Below are 27,766 nucleotides of genomic sequence, written 5' to 3' on the forward strand. Positions count from 1 at the left end.
AGAGTCCCACTCTTGGTTTTAGCCCAGGTCATGATCTCAGGGTTGTGAGACCGAGCCCTGCATTGGGCTCCATACTCAGCACAGAGTCTGCTTAAGACTTTTTCTCCCTATACCCCTCCCGCTCCTGCTCACGCTCTCTCTCTCAAATAAATAAATAGATCTTTAAAAAAATGAGCAGATCAGTATGAAAATATGAAGGAAACATAAGGAATTATTATTGTTATAATCATTATGTGATTTATTGTAAATAAAAAATACTACATTGTATTTTTTTCAGAATTGCTACTCACAATCTATAAATGTTTTCACATACAGAATCTAGCACAACTCCTAGAGTCAAATAGGTACCTGATAAAGGTTTGTTGAAGTGAATTAAATGCATAATTAAATGCAGCTCAGGTCATGATCTCAGGGTCCTGGGATAGAGCCCGGCATCAGGCTCTCTGCTCAGCGGGGAGCCTGCTTCCCCCTTTCTCTCTGCCTGCCTCTCTGCCTATTTGTGATCTCTCTCTCTCTGTCAAATAAATAAATAAAACCTTTTGAAAAATGCATAATGTTATGGATAGTTATTATTTGCATCCTTATTTTATCCCCATTTCACAGATAAGAAATCCAAGGAACAAATATTTTGTAAGTAATTTGTTTGAGGAATGCCACTTAAAGTAGTTTTGGGCCTTGGTTCAAATAACAATAATGATAATCAGAGCCCACAGCAAGAGAAGACAAGCTAAAAATTATTACCTGGGTGTTGTCCCAGACCCCTTTCCAGACTACCAATAATTTGTACTGGCTTCCTTTCCACTCATTGGTTCTGGTTTAAATTTAAAATGACATGTAATGGGTGATGGGAATGATGGTCCAAACTCCTAAAAAGGGCTAGAACTTCTGGGACTGGATTTCTTTTTAAATGACAGTTTGCAAATACCTGTCCCAGATCTCATCAAAGCACTGGGTCATATCCCAAATCTATTTTAGGAGAGTAAAATGTAGCTAATGGAAGATATGTTGTGATCTAATTCATTATAATAAGAACGAGCTTCATGGAGCTGACAAAAAGGACTTGCCTGTTTTTTCTAGGACAACTTAATGGCTCTAGGTCTCTAAGCTTCAGATACCTCATGTGTACATTGGAGATAATAATGCCTACTTTATGGGAATGATATAAGGACTACAAATCATGTATAAGTGGCCTGTCAAAGTCTTGACTGGAATAGATGACTAATTAGTGGTAGCTATAAGAATACCATTCTTTAAGATCACCATTTAATTCTACCCCTCAGACAACTGTCCAATTACTAAGAGAGTTTTGCAAATACATTGGCCATAAGAAAGGAGTGCCTTGAACATCTGACTCATGTATCGCTGTTATAGGAAAGGTACATGTTCCCTTGGTAAAAAGTTGTGTCTGATGACTTAAATCTGGGTACTGACAACCAACAAATGCTGCTTTCATGTACATTATTGCATGTAATCCTCACAACAGCCCTGTGGGAATTATTATTAATTTTATTTCACAGAGGAGGAATTTGTCCAAATTCACAGTGAGAAAGCTAGAAATTATACATAAGTCTTCTGACTCATGCCCTTTTACTAGCAACATGTGTCCTGTAGACATTGATCACCTCCAAGAAGACTTGATAAAATGGTGCTTTTGAACATGGAAAACTGAAGATGAGCTCCAGATTTATAATAGCCCTAAACCCAAGATGATCCTGAAGAGGAGAACTTAGATCCCGAACAACTTTGTGATCAGCCTATCTTTCCATCTCTCTTTCTATCCTACTCTCACTCCACTTTTTCTCTACAACCAACCCTTCTGGGACACCACAGCTACTTTTATTTCTTTATATTCCAACTTTAGAGGTGACTGTTATATCAGCTTTTCAAGAACACTGCGTATCTGTGATGTCAGCATTCAGAAATACAGGATGCTTGATTCAAACTATGGGGAAAAAAAACTCAGGCGCTCTCTGAATACACAAAGAACCAGTTTATTTGCATGAGACTTTGAGAAAGGCCTTCTAAGCTACAGAAAAAAAAAAAATTAAACTACAATTGTAATGATAATCTGGAGCTCATGCTTCCAAGCTGTTCATTGCGTAAAGATAGCCCATTATTGTTCATGTTTGCCCAGGGCAGAAAGAATATGTGAAGCTGCACAATAATAACAATTGTGCTATACAAATAACTGTCCCTGTGCCAGGAACTGAAAAGAACAAGCAGTAAGAGATTTTTAAATGCCACATACAGCCAGGGTGTGATAGGACATTTCAAAACTGTCTTCATCGCTAATATTTCAGGGCAATGGGATGTCCCGGGAAGAGTCTGAATTTAGAACTGGGAAGTCCCAGTCTGGTCCAGTCTCGGCTCTGCTACTTTTTAAGTTTGTGACATCGGACAAGTCAGTGAACTATACCAAGCCATTGTTTACTGTAATCAAAGGTAATGGTAGCACCTACTTGATTGTGCTAATAGGATGCTTAAGTGAAGTTTCATGTGAAAGCAGTTAGCATGACACCTAGCACACAGTGGACACTAAATACACATTAGCTCCTTTTTCTTCTTACTAGAGAATATTTACGTTTAAGAAACCAGAAACAAAATAGAAATAATTTTTAAAGATCATCAGTAGTTTTCCAAAAACTACCTTAATGGTTTTTAAACAAAATTCATTCATCCATTAGTGATATTTATCAAGTACTAGAGAGTAAGGAAGAGTATTACATTTATGTCCCTAAAGTTCCATTGGCTTCCAGTGAGCAAGCAAACACAGTTCTATACTTGTCCTATTTCCTTCCTTTTTTTTTTTTTCTGTCTTTTCTCTTCTCTTATTTTCTTTTTTTCTCTTCTCTTATGAAGGTTCCAGAAAACTATAAGACACCAAAAGAACACCATGGGAAAGAAAATATTTGCACTCAAGACCTCAGGTCCTTTCATCTGCAGATTTCAAAGCATTGTCTCCATCACTAATTACTAGCCCTGCTTAACATGTGGGAATGCTGAGACACCATCAAATTAAGAAGCTTGCCCTAAATCACAAGACAAGTCAGCGGATGGGCTACAGACAGAACAAAGCTGTTCTGTTTGCCAGCCTTGGGCTTTAAAATAGGACACATGAGAATCAACAGAGACTTCAAGTAATGCAGAGAAAAGTTTGGGGAATTCTGATTTTGTACCTTTGAATCATTGCAGTGACAAAAACAGGGGCTTTAGAGTCAACTTTGACTTCAAATCTCAATTAAGTTCCTTATCAACTGTATAACTTCAGTCAAATCATAAGACTTAGTTTTCTTCTCTAAAATGGGATATTAACTCTTCCTTCTAAGGGTTTAGTGAAAGCTTAATGATGCAACTTTTGTGAAAATACCTAGCGCTAGTGTCATGCACTTAGCAGGTTCATGTAGCTAGAGAAAACTAAGACACTCCACATACACATAAAATGACAAACAACGCTTTCAAAGATTTTCTAAGTCATAATAACAGTTATGTCTCAGTTTAAAATGATGACTGTGTATCGAACATCTTACAACACTAATAGAGTCTGCCTTGTTCAGTCCATTGCTTTTCTTCACTTATTCTGTGCTTTCTTTCATAGCCCAAGTCCAACCTATAAGCAAGTTTTGTTGGATCAACCTCCTATATATATCTGAAATTCCAATTCTTTTTTCAAAATATATTCTCAATCTGACCATTTCTCACTGTCTTCACTGCCACTACCACTTCTCTCCTGGACCATTGCTGAAATTCCTTCACTAATCTCCCTAGTTTCATGTTTGCACCTATAACGATCAATTCTCTATCATAAACAGTGATCTTTTAAAACTAAAAACAAAACAAAACAAAAAAACCCAGATTTTGTGATTTCCCTATTTAAAACTCTCTGGGACTTCTCAAACTCCTGACCAACACCTCCAAAGGGGCCAGGTCTTTCAAGGAAAATATGAGTCATCAAAGCACAGAAGAACAAGTATGTTCTGAGCATGCTGACATGTGTTGTGGAATGGAGCACAGAGGGATGGGAGAGGAAGGAATTAGCAGAGAAAGATGGAGGAGATATTAGGACATACTCAGAAGGAATCATGGCTGGGCCAGAAGAGGCTTAGGGAAATGTGTCTGTCTGGAGATTCTCAGATGAGCAAAATCTCTACTGGACACAAAAGAGACCATTATTGTTTTGTACTGACGACATTTTTAAATCTAATCACCTTAATTTTTTAAAAGGACAATCTGGAATCTATTTTACCCCTTTTTAAAAAAATATTTTATTTATTTATTTGACGGAGAGAAAGATCACAAGTAGGCAGAGAGGCAGAGAGGCAGGCAGGGGTGAGGTGGGGAGCAGGCTCCCTACTGAGCAGAGAGTCGGATGCAGGGCTTGATCCCAGGACCCTGAGACCCTGAGACCATGACCTGAGCTGAAGGCAGAGGCTTATCCCTCCAGGCACCCCTATTTTACGCCTTTAAAAGAAAGTCAGAAACCCTGACATCAAGACAATGATTAAGAGGATGGGGTGTAGAATCAGACAAATTTGAGAGTGGATTGAAGTCCTCCATTTATAAGCTATAACACCATGTGCAAGTTATTAAAAGTCTTTGAGCCTCAGTTTTATGCGAACTACATCAGAGTGCTAAACAAAATTAAATGCTTATAAAGCACATTACACACTGTCTGGCACATGGAAATAAGTACTCAACAAATGGGGACTATCACATGATGGTTAAGACAATGATAATTAAGGATTTAGTTATCTCTTTAACTGCCCCATTTTCTTTAGCTTTCCTAAGAAATACTGTCAGTATCTCACCTGCCACAGAAATCTCTAATAAATCTGTCAAAGTTTGAAAGTCTGAAGAGACTGTACCAACTCATAGCAACATTTGGCACTGAAAGATTTTTTTAAAAGGTACTTGTTTTACTGGAGGCACTATCCGTTCTATCTTACAGTCCAGAAAATCAAAGTATTTAAAAAGGGTAGTAGCATCATGTTTGCATTTAACTGATAGGAATGTAATTATATACCCTCAGTGCTCAGTGTTTTAAGAAAGGGTTTTTGTTGCTTTCAATATTATCTCTACATGCAAGCCAAGGATTTCAACTGATACTCAACCAAAGAGGCAAGGATTTGATTTAAGCCTGAAGAAAATAATTGGCTGTGTTGAGCTTATGCAGATATAATGTGTCTGTATATTATATTGAATAAGTTCTAGAATTTTTCAGGGATAACTCTGACGATATACAATTTTGGCTTACTAAGTGTCAAGCTTAACCTCAAGTAAGACACACCTACTCTTTTTGTAAAATTATACATTTTAAGTAGGTAAGATGGAGGAAGTAAATGGTTAAAAGTATGGATTTATTGTCAAAAAGGCTTGGGATCAATTCTGCCCCTGGGAACCTGGACAAGTTACGTAAATTATTCTTCCCCTCATGGATGAAATAGGAATGATACTCCCTCCTTCATTACATGTTTTGGATAGTTTTGTTACATCAAAATGCAGTGGGGCCTAGAAAATCATCAACTTTGAAGAATTGGATTCAAGAAAACCAATTGGTTTTGAAAGGCCATAAATCTGAAATCCTATATAAAACAAATTATCCCTATAATTAAATGTCAACCCAAAGGGCACTGTGAAAAAAAAATTTTTTTTTTAACTGCTTAACAGGGAAGGTTCTGATTGGAACTTCAAGGGACAATTATCTCAAGCCCATAAGGGAACACTGAACAACTTCCTGCAAACTCCTAGCCTTCTGGGCTCATTTTCAGACCACCGATTAGAACTACCAAAGAGGTTTACTGAAATATGGAACTTACAAAAAGCAAATAAATGGCTTCTTCCCATTTATTAATTTATTCAACACATCAAGTTTTTATTACAAACTATGTCCCAAGCACTCTGCAAGGCAGAGGAGTTAAGACATAGTTTCCACCCTCAAAGAACACATAGCCTAGCGAGGAGGACAGACAAGCAAAATGGCAATTATCAATGCAATATAATAAAGTTAAAAGAATAAGATCCCAGTGAGGATTGTGCAGGCGCCTGCACAATACACACTGTGCCATGGGACAAGGGAGAGGAGGCTTCCTAATAGAAGCCATATATAAACTGATATCTAGAGCATGAGTGGAAATTGCCCTGGTGAAGCAAGGGTTGGATGGAGAAGGGAGTGTATCAGGCAGAGGGAATAATGTACACAGAGGCCCAGAAGCAAGAAAGAGCAAAGAGTTGGGAAAGGTATGGACTGGATTTTATTAAGGATGCAAAGCCAAGGGGTGCCTGGGTGGCTCAGTGGGTTAAAGCCTCTGCTTTCAGCTCAGGTCATGATCACGGCCGGGGTCCTGGGATTGAGCCCCACATCGGGCTCTGCTTCAGCAGGGAGCCTGCTTCCTCCTCTCTCTCTCTGCCTGCATCTCTCCTACTTGTGATCTCTGTCTGTCAAATAAATAAATAAAATCTTTTAAAAAAAGGATGCAAAGCCAAGGTGGGATGCAAACTGGCATCGCAGGCAAATGAGAAGTGAAATCTTTATTCTAAGGGTAATGTGGAGTCATTGAATGATTCTAAGGCTGGGAAATAAAAATCCAAAATTGTGTTTTAGAAAGGTCACTTTTTGGTGACATAGTTGGTTAAGCATCTACTTTCAGCTTGGGCCATGATCCCAGGGTCCCCACTCAGCAGGTAGTTTGTTTCTTCCTCTCCTGCTTCCCCTGCTTGTATTCTCTCTCTCTCTTTCTGACAAATAAGCAAATAAATAAACCTTAAAAGAAATAAGGTCACTCTCTTCAACATTGTCCTGGAGGTTCTAGTCATAGCAATTATGCAAGAAAAAGAAATACAAGGCAACCAAATAGGGCAGGAAGAAATAAACTATCTTTATTTACAAGTGAGATGATCTGAAAGGAACAGAGACAATATACAGTAACAGTCACCTTACAGACAATACGATGGCACTAAATTCATATCTCTCAATAGTTACCCTGAATGTTAATGGGCTAAATGCCCCAATCAAAAGACACAGGGTATCAGAATGGATAAAAAAAAAAAAAACCCATCTATATGTTGCCTACAAGAAACTCATTTTAAACCCAAAGACACCTCCAGATTTAAAGTGAGGGGGTGGAAAAGAATTTACCATGCTAATGGACATCAGAAGAAAGCAGGAGCGGCAATCCTTATATCAGATCAATTAGATTTTAAGCCAAAGACTATAATAAGAGATGAGGAAGGACACTATATCATACTCAAAGGATCTGCCCAACAAGATCTAACAATTTTAAATATCTATGCCCCCAACGTGGGAGCAGCCAACTATATAAACCAATTAATAACAAAATCAAAGAAACACATCAACAATAAGACAGTAATAGTAGGGGACTTTAACACTCCCCTCACTGAAATGGACAGATCATCCAAGCAAAAGATCAACAAGGAAATAAAGGCCTTAAATGACACACTGGACCAGATGGACATCCCAGATATATTCAGAACATTTCATCCCAAAGCAAGAGAATGCACATTCTTCTCTAGTGCACATGGAACATTCTCCAGAATAGATCACATCCTTGGTCCTAAATCAGGTCTCAGCCAGTATCAAAAGATTGGGATCATTCCTGCATATTTTCAGACCACAATGCTCTGAAGCTAGAACTCAATCACAAGAGGAAATTTGGAAAGAACCAAAATACATGGAGACTAAACAGCATCCTTCTAAAGAATGAATGGGTCAACCAGGAACTCAAAGAAGAATTGAAAAAATTCATGGAAACAAATGATAATGGAAACACAACGGTTCAAAATCTATGGGACACAACAAAGGCAGTCCTGAGAGGAAAATATATAGTGGTACAAGCCTTTCTCAAGATACAAGTGAGATGATCTTGTAGGTTTGGAAAATCCTAAAGAAACAACAAAAATTATTAGAATAAACAAGTTCAGTAAGACTGAAAAACTTAAGATCAATATCAGTTGTATTTTTATATACTGGTAATGAATAATCTAAAAATTAATTAAGATGGCAATTTTATTTACAATAGCATCAAAAAAAAAGTACTTAAGAAAAAATTTAAAAGAAGACTTTCATGCTCCTTGCTCAGCAGGGAGCCTACTTTTCCCTCTGCCTGCTGCTCCCCCTGCTGTGCTCTCAATCTCTCTCTAACAAATAAATAATAAAATCTTAAAAAAAATAAAAATAAAAAATAAATAAAAGACTATGTTTAAGACTTGTAACTGAAAACTCTGAAACATCATTGAAAAAAATTTAAGATTTAAATAAGGGGTGCCTAGGTGGCTCAATCAGTTAAGCAAAAGAAAACCAATGGCAGATGCCTTTGGCTCAGATCATGATCCCAGGATGATCCCAGAGTTTTAGGATTGAGGCCCATTTGAGAAATCCCTGCTCAACAGGGAGGCTGCTTCTACCTCTCCCTCTGCCCCTCCTCCTGCTTATGCTCTTTTTCTTTCACTCTCTCTCCGCTCTCTCATGCTCAAATAAATAAATAAATAATTGGGGGGGGGGGAAGACCTAAGTAAATGGAAAGGCTTTTCATGTTCCTGGACTAGAAGACCCAAGGTTGTTGAGATGGCAATACTTCCCAAATTGATCTACAGATTCAGTGCAACTCTTATTTGAATCTCAGCTAACTTCTTTGTCAAAATTCACAAGTTCATTCTAAAATTCATTTGGAATTGCAAAAGACTCAGAATAGCCAATCTTGAAAATAAAGAACAAAGTTGAAAGATTCATACTTCCTGATTCAAACTTACCACCAAGGTAGAGTAACCAAGACAGTGTGGTACTGGCATAAGGAAAAACATTTAATCAATGGAATGGAATTGAGGCCTGAAAAAATAAGCCCAAACATGTATGGCCAGTTGGTTTTCTTTTCTTTTTTTTTAAGTAGTCTCTACACCCAACATGGGGCTCAAACTCTGACCCTGAAATTAAGAGTCTCGTGCTCTACCAACAGAGCCAGTCAGGTTCCCCTTGATTTTCAACAAGAGTGCCAAGGCAATTCAATGGGGAAAAGAATAGTCTTTTCAACAAGTTGTACTGGATATCCACATGCAAAAGAATGAAGTGTGGCCCCTACCTCATTCCATATACAAAAACCAACTCAAAATAGGTCACTGATATAAGTATAAGTCCAGGGGTGCCTAGGTGGCTCAGCGGGCTCAGCCTCTGCCTTCGGTTCAGGTCATGATCTCAGGGTCCTGGAATCGAGCCCCGCATTGGGCTCTCTGCTCAGCAGGGAGCCTGCTTCCCCCTCTCTCTCCGCCTGCCTCTCCACCTACTTGTGATCTCTCTCTCTCTCTTTGTCAAATAAATAAATAAAATCTTTAAAAAAAATTTAAGTCCATAAAGCTCTTACAAAAAAGTAAGTTTCCTAACTCTCAAACTCTTTTTTTTTTTTTTTTAAGATTTTATTTATTTATTTGACAGAGAGAGATCACAAGCAGGCAGAGAGGCAGGCAGAGAGAGAGAGGAGGAAGCAGGCCCCCCGCTGAGCAGAGTGCCCGATGGGGACTCGATCCCAGGACCCTGAGATCATGACCTGAGCCGAAGGCAGCGGCTTAACCCACTGAGCCACCCAGGCGCCCATACCTCTCAAACTCTTAAGAGGAAAATGTGTATGTAAATTTTTATGACTTTGAATTAGGTCATGCTTTCTTAGCTAGAACACCAAAAGCATGAGCAACAAAAGGAAAAATAGATCAGGGGCACCTGGGTGGCTCAGTGGGTTAAAGCCTCCGCTTTCAGCTCAGGTCATGATCCCAGGGTCCTGGGACTGAGCCCCGAATTGTGCTCTCTGCTCAGCGGGGAGCCTGCTTCCTCCTCCCTCTCTGCCTGCCTCTCTGCCTGCTTATGATCTCTGTCAAATGAATAAATAAAATCTTAAAAAAAAAAAAAAAGTAGATCAATTGAACATCAGAAGTTAAAACTTTCATGCTTCATGGGTCACCATCAAGAAAGTGAAGATAATTCAAGGAATGGTAGGGTATATTTGTACATCATATATTGGGTAAATGACTTGTTCAGAATATATTAAAAAGCCTTACAGCTCAACAATAAGAAGACAAATAACCCAATTTTTAAAATGGCTAAATTATTTGAATAGACATTTCTCCAAAGAATATATACAAGTGGCCAAAAAGTGCACAACATATGCTCTGTTAACAGCTCAACATCATTAGCCATTAGGGAAATGCATATCAAAACCACAGTGAAATAGCACTTCACACCCACTAAAATGGTTATAATTTTTTAGATGGACAATAACAACTGCATATCTACATGCAAAAGAATGTTGTTGAAATTGTTACGACAATCCAGAATTGGCAAGGATGTGAAGAAATTAGACCCCTCACACTTTGTTGGTGGAATTATAAAATGATACAACCACTTTGGAAAACAATCTGGCAGTTCCTCAAAAAGCTAAACATAGAATTATCATATTCCCCAACAATTCTACTCCTAGGTATATAACCAAAAGAATAAAAAACATATATTTGCATTAAAAACTTGCATATGAATGTTCATAGTAACATTCTTTATAATAACCAAAAGTGTAAAAACAAATGTCCATCCTTGGTGAATGGATAAATACATGTGGTATATCTATACAATGAAGTATTATTGGGCAATAAAAAAGAATGAAGTACCAGGACACCTGGGTGACTCAGTGGGTTAAGCATCAGTCTTTGGCTCAGGTCATGATCTCAGGGTTCTGGAATTGAGCCCTGCATCAAGCTCCCTACTCAGTAGGGAGTCTGCTTTTCCCTCTCCCTCTGCCCCTTCCCCCTACTTGTGTGCTGTCTCTCTCCCTTCTCTCTCAAATAAATAAATAAATTCTTCAAAAAATTTTTTTAAAAAGTAATGAAGTGCTGATCCATGCTACAACATGGTTAAACCTTGAAAACATTATGCTAAGTGAAAGAAGCCAGATATAAAAGGCTTTTATGCCTCACATTATATTATTCCATTTATATGAAATCTCCAGAATAGGCAAATCCAAGGGGATGGAAATTAGGTTAGCAGTCATCAGAAGTGGAGGGTAAGGGGCATGGAAGTGAATGCTAATGGACGTAGGGTTTCTTCTTGGAGTGATGAAAATGTTCTGCAAGTAGATAATGATGATGGTTATGCAATTCTGTGAATATGCTAAAAACCACTTAAATGTACACTTTAAAACAAAAAAATAGATGTCACTCTGGCTCTGTGTATAAGATGGAGCAAGAGGATCGGGGTGCTTTAAAGAAATACAGATAAGAATTGTTGGGGCCAAAACTATAGCACAGTAGTGATATAATTAAGAGGATTGATTCTAGAGATATGGAGGAGGCAGAATACCATAGTAGTTAAAGTTGTGGGCTTTAAAGAAAAAGACATCTTGCATCCAACCTCAGCTCTGCTACCTGCTAGTCATGTGATTTGAGTTAAGTTCCTAAGCCTCAGCTCCCTCATTTGTAAAATAGAAGTGATAAAAAATAGAATCTAGCTCATAAAGTTATCATGAGGATTTGTTCATTACTTAAAAAATAATTGTTCAGTACCTACTATATGCTAAGATTTGTTCTAGGTACTAAGGATATAGCAGTGAACAAAACAGATAAAACGTTGCCTTCATGTAGCTTATATAAATTATTTATAAAAGTATAAATATGTATATATAAAATCATAAGTTGATAGTATCAGGAGAGAAAGAAAGATAGATGGAAGATAGATGGAAGAGTATTAAAAGGGGGTGGGGGATGAGATTGCAAGGGTGGTCAAAAAAGTTCTCATGGATAAGAAAACATTAAAGAAAAGATTTAAAGTAAGAGACTGATGAAGAGTATGTCTAGAGTGGGGAGCAATCAAGGCAAAAGGAACAGCAGTGCAAGGCAGGGGTGTGCCTAGTGGGTTTGAGAAACATCAAGGATGCCAATATGGCTGGAGCAGAGTAAAGGTAAGGGTGAATGATTAAGAAAGGAAGTCAGAGAGGTTATAGTATGCTCTATCAAGTGAGGTCTGGCCATTGCAAAGACTTTGCCTTTTACCCTGAATGAGATGGAATGTTACTGGAATTTTGCGTAGGGGAAGAACATGGTAGGCTTACGTTTAAAAAAATTATTTGGACTACTGTGAGAAAAATAGGTCATGGATAACAAAAGCAGAAAGCAGTAAAATAAATATGATATCATTGAAACAATCCAGATATGATGACAGCTTTGGTCAGACAGCATGATGAGGAGGTTAGGGGTTTAGGTGAAGAAGTGGTAAGAAGTGGTCAGATCAGCATATATTTTGAAGGAAGGGTCCAATAGTTTTGCTAAAGGTTTAACTGTAAGGGATGAGGGGAAGAAAAGAGTCAAGGATGATGCCAGGTTTTTGCCTGAGCAACTGGAGTGATTAGGTGAGATAGGGAAGACTGTGGAAGAAACCGATTTAGGAAGAACATCAAGAATTTTGTCTTGCACTAAGTTTGAGGTACTTTTTAAACATCCAAGTTGAAACATCAAGAATGGAATTGGAATAAGAGTCTGGAGTTTGGGGGGAAATCTGAGTTGGATATATAAATTTGGGTGTTAATATCATATGGGGGCATTTAAAGCTATGAGACTGGGTAAGACCATCTCAATGAGTGTCTGTAGATCCAAGAAGTCCAACTGCGGTTACTCCAAAGTTAGAAATCAAGGAAATGAAGTGAAATTAGCAAATGAGAAGGAACTGAGAGGGAGCAACCAACAGTGAACTTAGACTAAAACCAGAAGAGTATGGTGTCTGTCCTGGAGTCAGGTAAAGATAAGTGTTTCAGGAAGAAATGAGGAAGGAAGGAGGGAGTTAGCAAATGTATCATATCTGATCATAAAGCCAGCTGGATGAGAACTGAGACTGCCTAAAGATTTATCAACATGGAGGTCTTCGGTGACCTTGGTAAAAAAAAAACCAGTTTCAGTTAGGAAAGGAGATAAAACCTAATTAAAGTGGTCTCTAGAGAGAATGAAAAGATAGGACTTGAAATCAAGGAACACAGATAATTCTTTGGAGATATTGGCTAAAATGAAGAGCAGAGAGAGAAATAGTGTGATAGCTAGAAGGGAATATGGAGTCAAAAGAGGTTTCTTCTTTTAAGAAATCTTTTAAAAATCTTTTTAAGATTTATTTATTTTAAAATAAATTTATTTTTAGATTTATTGATTTGAGAGAGAGAGTATATGAGCGTGGGGTCGGGGAGTGGGGCAAAGGAAGGGAGAGAATCTCAAGGAGACTCTCCAGAGCCCACTGAGCACAGAGGCCACTGAATGGCTCCACCTCACAACCCAGAGATCATGACCTGAACCAAAATCGGAGTTGGATGCTTAACTGACTGAGATACCCAGGCACTCCACCACAGTACTTTTTAAAGCTGATGCGATGATCCTTTGGAAAGGGAAATACTGATGATATAGACAAGAGAGAGAATTGCTGGAGCATAGGGGCAAAGATTCGTTTTCAGAATACCACTTAGAGGACTGGAGTATACAGGCATGGATGATGCAGGTGGGTGGGTTATCTGCTGAGAGAGGAAAAAAAAGAAGGTGCTGGAGGTTTCAAGAAAAAAATATGAAGTAATCATCTAGGGAAAGTGTATGGGCTTTTAAAATAAAATTATCAGCTAACACTAAAGGCTGCTTGAGGTTAGAAGTAATGAATTTAAAGAGTCCAACTGACAGTATTGTGGGTTTTTCTTCAACCACATCCCAAAAGGTCGACCAGGTGGAGAGTTAGATTGCCCAGGGTAGGGGTTTTGTGAGGCAGAATAGCAAAGCAAGAAGAGTAAAAGAGGAGAAGAAATATCAAGGGAATGATTTTAACATTGGACCTTGGAATTTAAATGGGTAAGAAGAGGACATTAGATAGGTAAGGAATAGTCAAGAGGTGTTAGGATCACTGGCCCAGGGACTACTAGAGAACTATTGGAATTGGGGTTTTGGAAGGAATGAGCTGGAAATATTGAAGTGGTAGAAAGATAAGAAAGATTATTATTAGATTACTAATAAATGGAAACAATTCTTTAAAAAAATTGTAGTATTAAGAGCCAGTTCATGCCCTCAAAGTGTTCATTATGTAGTACAAAAGATAAGGCAGAAATGAATGCTCAAGATAAGTATATGCAATGCCTATAAGGACCAAAAGGAATCTTCAAGTAAATGTGAGGGTCAAATCAAGGAAATCTTCCAAAGAAGGTAGCATTTGAGGTGAACCTCAAAATGGTGCAAGGGCAGAGCACAGCTTGATATATTACAGCACTTAAGCCATTGCAGCAAGTGTTCAGAAAATACTGGTTGGAGCAGGACATGAGACTATAGAGTGGGCCATGGCCAGGGAGATCTTTGAAAAGCCAGGTTAATGCGTGAACATTTTTCTTTAGGTAACAGTTAGGTTAGGGGCCCTTCTGCATAATTGAGCCAACTTAATAGCATGATAAGAAGTCATATTGGTTTCTGTATTTTAATCAGCCTAAACTTGCTTTCTGCTCCATTATGTACTTATGTCATATTTAAAATTTTGTGTTTCACTAGGGTTTTCTGATTTTCTTTGTAAGATCATCTCCAGTCTATTGCACCGATACTGTTAATTTCTGTCTAAACAATATACTGCCACATGCCCATTCACTTTTTTCCTAACATCATCTTCCAACTTCCACTTCATTCCTCAGTTTTGGTAGGAAAGTCTAACATGTTACTCCTTAGAACCCTGCCAGAAAGGGGTGGGAAATAGTTGGCTGTGATCAAAACTAATTTGTCCAGAGCATTAGGACCAGTTGAAGTGGACAAGAGTTGAGGGTGAAGGGTCATATCCTCCCAGGATAGAGAAAGACACAAGGGCACAGTCGCACAACGGAGGTCACAGTTTTTTTTTTCGGGAACTCAGTATCAGTGCCAATGATGCGGTTGGTCTCTTTGCAGTCTATATTTATGATGTCATTTGAAAGTATCAGAAACTCTGTCTTAATAGACTGACCAGGTAAGTGTTGAAACCATTACATTCTCTACCACATTACTATGGCTTTGGCCAAGTCCCTTCACTCCTCTGGACCCAAGGTCCTGTCTATAAAGTGAGAGGGCTAGATTCATCCTTCTCTAGGGCTGTTTCTAGCTCTGACACGCTCTAATCTTTCTGTTAACCTTTTATTATGTATTAAACTCAGAACATGTGCCAGGCATTTTTCTAAGCATGAGACCCTCTTTCTCACCCCTTCTCCCCTCACCCCAAACCCCTGTTATGAATTCTGTTGGGCTTTTCGTATTTAAACCTTTGGGAAAAGTGGTATGTTAGGAGGTTTATTTCACACAACACGTTTGAGAGAAAATCACATATGGACCTTGTTTTGTTCCAGCAGCTGAAGCAGTAAAACTACCAGAGTGACATGTAACATCATTTTGTACTGCCCTCAAGTGGTGACCCACATGTCTTCCTGGTTGCAGTTAAGTAAGGAAAAAAATACTTTCCGAGGAGCCTGAGGTGAGTGTACTTGGTCAAATCTCTTGTCTTATAAAGGATGTGCTGAGGCTCACCATTGTTCTCATCAGCATACAAATCTGTTCTAGTTTCTCCTGTCTTTTTTTTTTTTTTTTTTTAATATTTATTTGACAGACAGAGATCACAAGCAGGCGGTGGGGGTGTGGGAAGCAGGGGGAAGCAGGCTCCCCGCTGAGCAGAGAGCCCCATGAGGAGCTCCATTATGGGATCTTGAGATCATGACCTGAGCCTAAAGCAGAGGCTTAAACCACTGAGTCACCCAGGCGCCCCCTAGTTTCTCCTGTCTTTAACGAGCTATTTTATAATCTTGACCCCTCTCTAATCCTATTTCTCTGCTCCCCTTCACAGACAAATTTCTCAAAAGAGTTATCTGCATTCTGTTTCTATTTCCTCATCTCCAATTTATTTTTAAGCTTTTAACTTCAAAATAATTTCAAACTTTCAGAAGAGTTGCAAGAATATTACATATAATTTCCATATGCCCTTTACCCCAATGCATCAGAACTTTATGTTTTGCCACAATCTCTTTATCTGTGTGTGTACCTATATGTATGAATGCACACATATATACAATTTTTTCCCTAAACCATTTAATTTGTAGTATTTACCTCTAATATCCTAAATATTTGAGTGAGTATTTGCTAAGAGCAACGACATTCTCTAATATACCTGCATTCCTCCCCGCACTCTCAGTATGATAATCAAATTTAGGATCAATAACATTGATATAATTTAGTCCATACTCAAAGCTCACTTATTGGCCTGATACTGTCCTATTTAGTAGTTTTCCCTCTGGTCCAGTACCTGATCCCTAATCACGCATTGCATTTCATTGTCATGACCCTTTAGTCTCCTCTGATCTGGAAGAGTTCCCCAGTCTTTCATTGTTAGTCATGATAATTACATTTTTGAAATGTACAGTCTAGTGTTTTGTAGAATTCCCCTCTACTTGGTTTTGTTCTGTGTTTTCTTATAATTCAGTTTCTTTTTCTTCTCTCTCACTCTTTTTTTTTTTTTTTTGAATGAGCAGGCATACTACCTATGGGGTAGTATGTCCTCAGTGCATAAGATGAGGAAAAACATGGTGTCACTTGGTTCCATTATTGATGGTGTTCACTTTGATCAGTTTGCTAAGGTGGCATCTGCCAGATTTTTTCACTGTAGAGTTATCATTTTTTCCTATGTAAATAACTAAGTGATCTTTAGAAAGATATTTTGAGACTGTATAAATGTCTTGTTCCTTCTCAACCTTGTGCTCAAAGTTTTCAACATTCACTGATCCTTGATAATCTCTCCTTCTTCTATGTCTTCAAATGCTGATTATGCTAATGACTTCTAAATCCATATCTTCATCCCAGACCCCTCTTCTGGGCTCCAAACTTACAACCAGCTGCCTGATTGATATCTCCTTGGATCTCACTGACATCCTAAGTTAAGCATGTCGAAAATAGAACTCATAATCAATGTCTGAATTAATTACTCTAATGGTTGCAAAATGGTGATTTTATAACTCCATTATTCTACCTCCATTTTTCTAGTTGGCATTCTGTAAGCAATATCTTTCCTTTTTCTCTTACTTAATTATATAATTATTATCATTAGTATAGACTCCTAGATTCTTATTTTACTTAATAGATTATAATCTATTACTGTCATTATTTTTTTTAATGTTCATCTTGTCCCAGATTTATCCAGTGAGAGTCCTTTCATACTGGTTCCTTTTGACACACACCTATCTTTTTTTTTTAAGCACTTTTCTTGCTTTCTGGTATAATATGATGTTCTAGGTTCATCTTGTACTTTTCCTGTCTAGACTTGGAAATCATCCATCTCTTCAAAGAGCTCCCCTTTTAGTGGACAATGGTAGTTAGAATCCAAGATCTGGACACCAGATATGCTCATTGTTACTGGGATTTGATTGCTTTTAGGCCCTTTAGGTAAACAGAGCCACAAGGAAAAATGGCAACTTAATATAGTTCAACTATTTTTAATCATGTGTTCGTTACTAGTATACTCTAATTCCAATTCAGCACCACAGGGTTCTTTCTCCTATTCCTTACTTGCATCTCCCTTTTCCCACAGTGAGAAAGAACTCTGACTCCCAATAGTCTTTTTTCATTTGCTCAGTGTTATGATATACAGAATAGTTTCAGAATTGCTACATCCATATCACTTTAAAAAATCTATTAAATCCGGTTCAAGATTTGTTTGCAATTTGTTTTTAGATTAAGGGTGTATATACAAAATACTGTGTTCAAAAGTTATTTGGATTAGTTTTTATTTTCCTTCAGAATATTTATATTACTTATTTATATGCAGTTAGGTTTGTTTTCCGTTTATACTCAGTTTTAGGATCGCTTTCATCCTTGTAGATTTAGTTTTCTTATTGAATATGTAAAAGTTAACATTGTCCAAAAGTCAAATCCATATGAAAACATGGAATGCTTCACAAATTTGTGTGTCATCTATATGTAAGAGTCATGCCAATTTTCTATGTATTATTTTAGTTTTAGTGTATGTGCTGTTAAAGTAAGAATACCTCCAATTCATTTTCAGCCTATTTGATGCTTACTTAGCACCTACACACATGCACACACACACACACACACACACACATTTCACTGAAATTGTTCTTGTCAAGGTCGTCAGTGACTATTTTTTCTATCCTTATCATATTTGACATTTGCACTCTCAGCTGACCACTCCAATTTTCTTGAAACACTCGACTCTGTTGGTTTTGATTCCGTGCTTTTCTGGTTTTACTCTCTCTTCACAAGTCTCTCTTCATTCTTCTTGTTTGTCCACCACCATAAAATGTGTTGCTCCTTGGGACTCTTCTTGGCTCCCTTTACTTCTCTCTGTATCTTCTCTTCCTAGATAATCTCAACTATTTCTGTGTCTTCAAATGCTGTTACCTGCAAAGGAGTCTTTGAATGCTAATTATGCTAATGACTTCTAAATTCACATCTTCATCCCAGACCTCTTTTCTGGGCTCCAAACTTGCAACCAACTGCCTGATTGATATCTCCTTGGATCTCGCTGACATCTTAAGTTTAACAGGTCTAAAATAGAACTCCAAATTTCTCTGCCAAACCTGTTTCCTCCAAGCTCCTTCTCAGTAAATGACACCTCCCTCCACCTGGTTGTTCTAGGTAGGAACCTAGGAGTCAGTCTTGATCCCTCTATTTTCCTCAACCACCTGCAAAGTATGAATATTTTACCTAAAAATATGTCAAATTAGTCCATTTCTCTCTGTCTCCACCACTACCACTTTACTCATCACCTCTTGCCTAGGCTATTTATTCATCAGCCTCATAACTGGCTTCCCTTATATCCCTCACACATTTATTCTCTATACAGTAGCTACCATGACCTTTTTGTAAACAAAATAATAATACGAGTTTACATTTATTGGGTATGTATTATGTGCCAGGAACTGCTGTAAGCACTTTATACATATTTAATCTTCATAATGATCCTATGAGGTGAAACCCAATTCTACCTTTAATTTTATAGAAAAGGAAACTGGGGCACAGAGAGATTAAGTAGTGTGCCCAAGGCCACAGAGCTGGTAAATGGAGAATGCACGTTTGAACCTGGAATGACTCTTTAGCCTTCAAGCTTATCTACACATCCTATTGGATGGTGTTACTCAGCCTCAAATACTTTCAATGGCTTCTCACTGGGGCTCGCTGGACTAAATTCACTAGAACTAAACTCCCAACTCCATACACAGGCCTGCTGGGTTCTGGGACATGCTTCCTGCTTACCCCTCCAAACTCATCTCATGTTGTTTCCTTTCCTTCACTTTCCTTCAGCAACCTGGCTTGTTTTGTTTTGTTTTCTGTTTCTCAGCTTCCTTGAACATGATAAACCCTTTCCTGCCAGTCAACATTACTTATCCTCCACCTCAAATATTTTTCTCCCTGGCTCCCTCTCATTCTTTATGTCTCACCTTAATAATCTGTTCTGTGAGAACTTTCCATATGGTGCTATTTCTTAAGTGGCTCCCTTCCTGGTATGTTCTATCTCAGCTTCATATTTGTTTTCTTTTTAGTCCTTAAAACAATTTCTAATTACTGGTTTATTTACTTATTTTGTCTCTCTTCCCCACTAAAATCTGCAGTGAAGTACAGTGTCTTAGTCATTTTTGTGTATTCAGAGCCTAACACAGTGCCTTGTTCATAGAAGGAACTCTAGAAACATTTGTTGAATAAACATATATTATCATTTTCTACTTTATAGCTTCTGCTTACTCATAATTTCTGCTTCCTCATCACTTTGATTTGTCACAACCTAGATGCCTTCTCCCTCTCACATGGACCCCTACTTAACCTCATGGCCTCTTTGCAACCCTTTAGTCATAGTTTTTATTGTTAATTGCTTCAATCACCTCTTATTTCCCAACTTAAATTCCTGAGAGAGAAATATTGATTTGTCCATCTCATTTTTTAGGAGGCAGATTACATTCATAGGTCATTGACAAGCTCATGGGTTGCTTCTCTTTGGGCCAGATTCCCAGTTCTCATCCAAAAAGTCATGGGGGACAGGGTTTGGGGAAGGGGTCTATGTACTGCACAGTGCTGCTTTTCCTCAGAGCTGAGGATTTAGCAGGCATGATGACTGGTATTTGAGCACAAGCGGCAGCCACAGCAGCAGTGGTGGATGTGAGTGCCATATACTAGGCACTAGGCACACATTTTATGGTGGTGGACAAACAAGAAGAATGAAGAGAGACTTGTAAAGAGAGAGTAAAACCAGAAAAGAATGTAATCAAAACCAAATAGTTAATCAGGCCTCACTTAAGGGTCAGATTCCCCAATAGTTGTTCCCTAGGAGGTGGACACCAGGTTATCTTGAGTTCTGTTTACTTTCCCTCTGAGAATAGTAAACACAAATTGAGAGCCCCTATATTTACATAGCATTTCTAAGACTAAAAAGAGTATTTGTACCCACGTGCATTTGTAAGTCCAGCAACCCCGTGAGGCAAAGAATAGTGCATCTATTTTACAAATATGGAAACTGAGGCTCAGTTTCCTTCCCCAAAGTCAGATACATGCTAAATAAGAGCCAGCACCAAATCCAGGTCTCTAGACTCCCATGCCTGGGCTCCTTTCACTGTATTTCACTGCCTCATTTGAATGTCTCTTCAAACGTTCTAAAGGAGCTTGATACTGATTGAAGTTCCCTCTAAAATAACACTATAGGTGAGCTCCATGGGCTCTGGGTTCCCAATACACTTATCAGGTACCTAAGGATTTACAGAGTACCTACCATGTGCCAGGCACTCTGCTTTACAAATACTCTCTCAATTCAACTTCACAGTACTTACATGAGGTAGGTATTCTAATCCCTACTGAAGAGACTGAGATTTAAGAAATTAGGTCACTGTTTCAAATTTAATACCTAGTATATGGCACTGCTGGGATCCTAATTTAGATCTTTCTGACTCCAATCCCATATTCCTTACATTACACTAGACTGTCTCCCTTCTTCTCAACTAGGTCACCTTGGTCATGTTACTTAATTTATGTGAACTTCTATTTCCTTGTCAGTAAAACAGGGATTAGTACCTGATTCGTGGGATTATTATAGGTTTATGAGCAACCATATAGTAGAAGAGCCTAAACATAACAGGTATACACTTTCAGTCTAGTGTGAATCTAAATCTTCATATGTGAAAAAAATTAGAATTATTAACTTCAGTTGCATAACAAACAAGATCTCTTGTGAGACTTATTCCGCTGGCCCAAATTCTGAAGACATAGAGCCTTGAGGGAAACAACAGTTGTTCTCTAAGAAAAAAGAGCAATTCAGTGTACTTCAGAGATGAGAAAGAACCTGCACTCAACCTAGCCATAATGTAGTAGAATGGAAATTAATAAGTAATCAGTAAAGAGATTTGAGTATGTGTCTCACAAGCTTAAGATTTTCTCTAAGACCAGGGCATTTTACATATAACCACAACTAATCCTAACACAACTTTAGGAGGTAGGTCTTCTTGTGACCTCCATCTCTCAGATTCAGAGAGTTTACCTGATCTGCCCAAGGCCACACATCTAATCTGAGGTAGAGAAAGAACCAGAGCCCAGTTTGGCACCATTGCACCAAACTTTCAGGTGCCTACTAGCAGGTTAACCTGCTCTGAAACTTTCACCTTTGGATGGAAATGTACTCCCCAGTCAAACACTATCCCGACGTTTTCCCCATTCATTGTTCTCTGGAAAGAAAAAATCACTTCTACAGACATTGGCACACTTTAGAGTGCTGGATAGAATAACACTTTCCCATATAGCAATACAGGTAAGTGTCAACAATAAATACAGATATACAATACCAATAAATACAAATACATACAGATAAACAAAAGATACCATGTGAGAAATGCAAGAGCAAAAATCACAACTAATCTGTGTATAGCACTTTATGATTCACAAGAGATACGATTCATATCTATTACCCAATTTGCTCCTCATATCACCCCTTTGAGATATGTATTATCACTCTTCACAGATGAAGAAAATGAGGCTTGAAGAAGTTGATTTAGTATGAAGAAGTGGATATACATTGTTCTGTGGTCTCCCAGGCTCCATTCTTCCTTTTGTAATGGTACCCTGTGTTTCCTTTAGATCAAGTACCCTCTGTCTCAGCAACAGTGATTGGATCACAATAAGCACAAGACACATCAGATCTTTGAGTGTGATGGAACTTCTATTCAGGCTTTTGTTCAAGCTATTAATATGGAGAAACTCTTAAACCCATGGGTATGAGTCTGAAGTCAGTGGCTACTACCATAAGTAATATAATATTATATATAAAATTTAAACCTGTGGAAGAAAATTCAGCCTTGCCAATGGAAAGTAGAAATGGAAATAAAAAATAAAAAGGAATGCATAGTGAGTGGATGGTAGGACTAAATCTTAATATATATGAATTACATTAAATGCAAATAAATTAATATCACCAATTGAATTTTTATAAAAATTATATCCAACAATAAATTGGCTATAAGAGATGCACTTAAAACATAGAAGTACAGAAAGATTAAAAATAAAAAAGATGAAAAGAGATACATGAGGAAAATATGAACCGAGTTGTGATCTTAATTCTGTCAAAAAGAAATTTTATTCTCAGAAGATAAGAAGTGATAAAAAGTAATTATGTATTCATAAAAGAAACAACAGGCAAACACATAGATGCACTTAATTATAGTCTTTTTTTTTTTAAAGAATTTATTTATTTATTTGACAGAGAGAAATCACAAGTAGAGAGGCAGGCAGAGAGAGGAGGGAAGCAGGCTCCCCACTGAGCAGAGAGCCCGATGTGGGGCTTGATCCCAGGACCCTGAGATCGTGACCTGAGTCGAAGGCAGAGGCTTTAACCCACTGAGCCACCCAGGCGCCCCTAATTATATAGTCTTAAGACAGAACTGCTGAGAGGAATAGATAGATGCATAATTGTAACTGAAGAGTTTAGTGTCTCCCTCTCCAAAACTGATACATCAAGGCTTGAATCCTATAATTACTATATTTTTAAAAAAATAATTACCATATTTTAACAACCCTATGCCTCATATAAGACTGGACACTGGGAGAATTAAAGACATAATAAATGTGAAAAAATTATTTTAAAAAATAGAAGACTGTTATACATTGTGACCAAGGAAAAGGGAAAGGCAAAACTTCGAAGTCCCACAATAATACTGATGAATAATAAGGATTCCATTTAACACAACACACTGTAACTAGATGAAAGACGAAGTAACTAGATGAGAGAATGGGAGAAGAGATTTGAAATACTTAGCATGCAAAACTCTTGCAAGTAAATAAGAACAACAACCTCTAGAGAAAAATAAGCAAAAGACGTGTGGGAATGCTGGAACCCTTACACATGGTGGCAGGAGAATGGACTACAATAGCCATTGTGGAAAGCAATCTGGTATAAATTATGAGAATTACAAACTCACATACTCTTTGAGCCCACAGCTCCTCTCCTGGGATATATGTCAAAGAAATTCTTATGCAGACACGCAAAGGATTAAAATATTGGGGCACTTGGGTGGCTCAGTGGTTAAAGCCTCTGCCTTCGGCTCAGGTCATGATCTCAGGGTGTCCTGGGATTGAGCCCCACATCGGGCTCTCTGCTCAGCAGGAAGCCTGCTTCCTCCTCTTTCTTTGCCTGTCTCTTTGCCTACTTGTGATCTCTGTCTGTCAAATAAATAAATAAAATCTTAAAAAAAAATATTAGTCAGTGTTATTTATGATGGCAACGACTTAAAGGCAACCTGTTTAGTGTCCTATCACTGGAGAATAGGTGACTAAAATGTAGTAAATTTAATATCATGAGGTATTACACAGAGATCAGAAGCGCTGGGTTAGATGTATACACAGCACCATGAATGTATTTGAAAAAGTGTTCAGTAAAAAATCTGAAGAAACAAAATGAGATTTAAACACTGTACCATTTGCATAAATTAAAATACATCCATACCAAACAAAATTCACATTTTGTAAGAACATATACAAACGAAAAGTTATACACAAGATAGAACTTAGTTACCTGTATGGGGGAGGGAGGGGAATAAAAGGGAAAAAATAAATAACAAAACTTGAAAGTATAATCACTAAGATGATAAAATTCCACACTGAGGAGTGTGGTTAACTAAATCCTCTACACCTAAACTCAAACCATCCAGTCAACAAATGAACATAATACTGGGAGGAAAGACAATTGGTATATTATAGTTATTGTCTCTGGATCTGGGGATAATGAGAAATTTTTTTTTTTTCAAAGATTTTATTTATTTATCTGACAAAGAGAGATCACAAGCAGGCAGAGAGGCAGGCAGAGAGAGAGGAGGAAGCAGGCTCCCTGCTGAGCAGAGAGCCCGATGCGGGACTCGATCCCAGGACCCTGAGATCATGACCTGAGCCGAAGGCAGCAGCTTAACCCACTGAGCCACCCAGGCGCCCTAATGAGAAATTTTTATATTCTTCTTAATATGCTTATAGACTCCAAATTTTTACATTGAACACCTATTAACTTTCTAAAATAAAATCTATAATCAGAATTTATTTATTTATTTAAAAAAATTTTCAAAAAGATTTTATTTATTTATTTGACAGACAGAGATCACAAGTAGGCAGAGAGGAGGAAGCAGACTCCCCACTGAGCAGAGAGCCCGATGCGGGGCTCGATCCCAGGACCCTGGAATCATGACCTGAGCCGAAGGCAGAGGGTTTAAACCACTGAGCCACCCAGGTGCCCCTATAATCAGAATTTAAAAAAAAAAAAAAACAACAACAACTTCAGGTATCTGGGTGGCTCAGTTAATTGAGCATCCCACTCTTGGTTTCAGCTCAGGTCATGACCTTGGAGTTGTGAGATAGAGCCCTGCGCCAAGCTCCATGCTCAGTGGGGAATCTGCTTGAGATTCTCTCCCTCTTCCTCTCCCTCTGTCCCTCCCCCTACTCTTGTGCTCATGCTCTCTCAAATAAGTGATAAATCTTAAACAACAACAACACCTCACCCAGAGAATTATGTTTCACTGGCAGAATGGTGGTGTTCAAAAGACAAGACCTGGAAGGAAATACAAAAAATTTCCAAAGTCTGTGCCATTAGGGTGGAACTATGCCTGTATTTTCCCTTGTTAAATTACCTTACTTTCTGAAATAATGTTTGTACAATCTATCAAAATAAAGACAAAAGAAATTTAACAAAAGTAAAAGCAGCACCCTTTTTTAAAAGATTTTTTTATTTTTTAAAGTAAGCTCTGTGTTCAATGTGGGGCTAGAACTCACAACCTTAAGATCAAGAGTTGCATGCCCCAAAGCATCAGCCTTAATTTTTCTAAGATTTATTTATTTATTTGAGAGAGAATGAGCTGGGGGGAGTGGGAGTTGGCAGAGGGAGAAGGAGAGAGACTCTCCACAGAGCATACAGACCTGCCACATGGCTCAATCTCATGGTTCTGAGATCAAGACCTGAGGCAAAATCAAGAGTCAGATTTTCAACCAACTGAGCTACCCAAAAGCCCCTAATTTTTTTTTTTTTTTTAAGATTTATTTATTTAGGTGCCTGGGTAGCTCAGCTGGTTGAGCAACTGTCTTCAGCTCAGGTCATGATCCTGGAGTCCCCCAATCGCATCAGGCGCTCAGAAAGGGAGTCTGCTTCTCCCTCTGCCACTCCCCCTGCTCATGCTCTCTCTCTCAAATAAATAAATAAAATATTTTTTAAAAAGAGATTTATTTATTTACTTTACAGAGAGAGAGGGAAAAAGAGGGAGTGGGGGAAGGCAGAGGGAGAGGAAGAGAGAGAATCTTAAGCAGACTCCCCACTGAGCATGGAGCCAGGTATGGGGCTCAACTCACAAACCCAAGAACATGACCTGAGCCAAAATCAAGAGTCAAATGCCCAACCAACTGAGTCACAAAGGCACCCTTTATTTAAAAAAATGTTTTAAGATTCCCAAAGCAGCAGCTTTAAAAAATATTCAAATAGATCCATATTGTTTACTTTTCTCCTCAAATTTTGCATGAAAATCAGTATCTTTATCTGGAGATATTTGAAAATACATAACAATTAGTAGAGCATGTGCCTAACAAGTTAGGGCAGACTTTGGTAGTAAACAATGCTCACATCAAACTGGAATGCCTAAACTTTAGATTACCCACTAGCCAGCCCTCCAGCTCCAACACAATGTTCAGACTCAGGCACCAAAAGCTTTGCTCTTTTTCACAATGGGAAGATGCTTATGTTATATAAATAGGTTTAAAAATGAAGGGTGCCAAAATATGCCACCCAAAAAACGCCGCTTTAGCATTAAGGATTATTTTTAGTGAAAAGCACTTGAAAAACAGCAGATACAATAGGGACACTCTGATCTCCTCTTTTCTTCCTGAGAACAGGAGATAAAACTCCCACGTGAGAGCTGCCTTCCATCTACCAGGAGAAAAGAAACATTCTTATCATCAAGGACAGAAAGTTGAAACTAAGAGAATTCCACACAGACCTTGTTAAAATAATTCCTATCTTCCTATAGCCACCCTGTACACTTTTGTTATTTTTCCACAATTGCCTCTTGTTTGTTCAACCTATTTTAAAAGCATTTAAGTTTTGCCCCTTCTTTGGGCCTTCATTTCCTTATGAGGGCTCCTGTGTCACATAAAATTTATATTAAGTAAATTTCTATGCTTTTCTCCTGTTCATCTGTGTTATGTCAATGAAATGTTCAGGCCCAGCCAAAGACCCCGGAAGGGTAGAGGTAAAGTTTTGCCTCCTCTGCAAAGCCCAGGTTTCCCAACCCAGAATATTCCAAAGATTATAAGGCTCAGAAACTACAGTAGGGGGCACCTGGGTGGCTCAGTGGGTTAAGTCTCTGCCTTCGGCTCGGGTCATGATCCTGGGGTCCTGGGATCAAGCCCCACATCAGGCTCTCTGCTCCACGGGGAGCCTGCTTCCTCCTCTCTCTCTCTCTACCTGCCCCTCTGCTTACTTGTGATCTCTGTCAAATAAACAAATAAAATCTTTAAAAAAAGAAAAAGAAAAAAAAAAACTATAGTAGGCAGCAGCCTACAGGAAAACAGGAGGAGGAATACTTGCTATTCCCCCCTGACTCATCACCCAACTCCTGTTATATGGGTGCCCTGCTCACTCACTCTGAAACTGGGTCCACACATATACTCTTACATATTCTTCAAGATCTGGCTCAAAAGCCACTTCCTTCATGAAATCTTCCCTGAAAACACCAGCCAGAGTTTTGTTCAATCTTTCAGCTTATATTTATTGAGCACCTACTATGTTCTGGACTGGTATTTGTAGCCCCGTGCTATCATATGACAGCTGTGCTTGGGCCTGACTCCCCGGCTGGGCTGGAATTAGTCCTTGATCTACTTCTTGTAAAAACAAAGACAAGAAGGAGTCAGCACTTAATCCTCACAGCTGAGTTTGCGGTAGGTCCTGTTATTAACCCCGTCTTACAAATGTGAAAAATGAGGCAAAGGAAAGTTAGATCACTTGCCCAAGAAAATACAGCTGGTAAGTAAATAGATCCAGGAATCTACCACGGTGGCCTCCAGCAGCTGACAATCACATTAGTTGTGTCATTTCTTAGTATGAAAAAGCTGTCACGCTTCACTCAATTGTTTGTCTGTATGCTTGGGTTTTAGAAAAATTTGTAAAACAGGAAAACTATTTTTTGCTTATTTATCTTTTTTTTTTTTTAAGATTTTATTTATTTATATGACAGAGAGACACAGCAAGGGA

General features: G+C 38.3%; 1 long non-coding RNA gene and 1 other non-coding gene across 2 annotated transcripts in view; one reads left to right on the plus strand and one right to left on the minus strand.

Annotated features, from left to right (window-relative positions):
* LOC132000861 (uncharacterized) overlaps positions 1–27,766 on the plus strand; it is a 68,238-nt gene that overhangs the window by 3,835 nt on the left and 36,637 nt on the right. Inside the window, exon 2 of the long non-coding RNA XR_009399474.1 lies at positions 15,360–15,484. This is a non-coding gene — a long non-coding RNA (uncharacterized LOC132000861). The remainder of the gene's footprint in view (positions 1–15,359; positions 15,485–27,766) is intronic.
* Positions 17,933–18,041, minus strand: LOC132002347 (U6 spliceosomal RNA). The gene has a single exon (XR_009399836.1). It is a non-coding gene; the product is annotated as a U6 spliceosomal RNA (small nuclear RNA).

This window comes from Mustela nigripes, chromosome 14 (genome assembly GCF_022355385.1).
Source record: "Mustela nigripes isolate SB6536 chromosome 14, MUSNIG.SB6536, whole genome shotgun sequence".
NCBI classification, from domain to species: Eukaryota; Metazoa; Chordata; class Mammalia; order Carnivora; family Mustelidae; genus Mustela; species Mustela nigripes.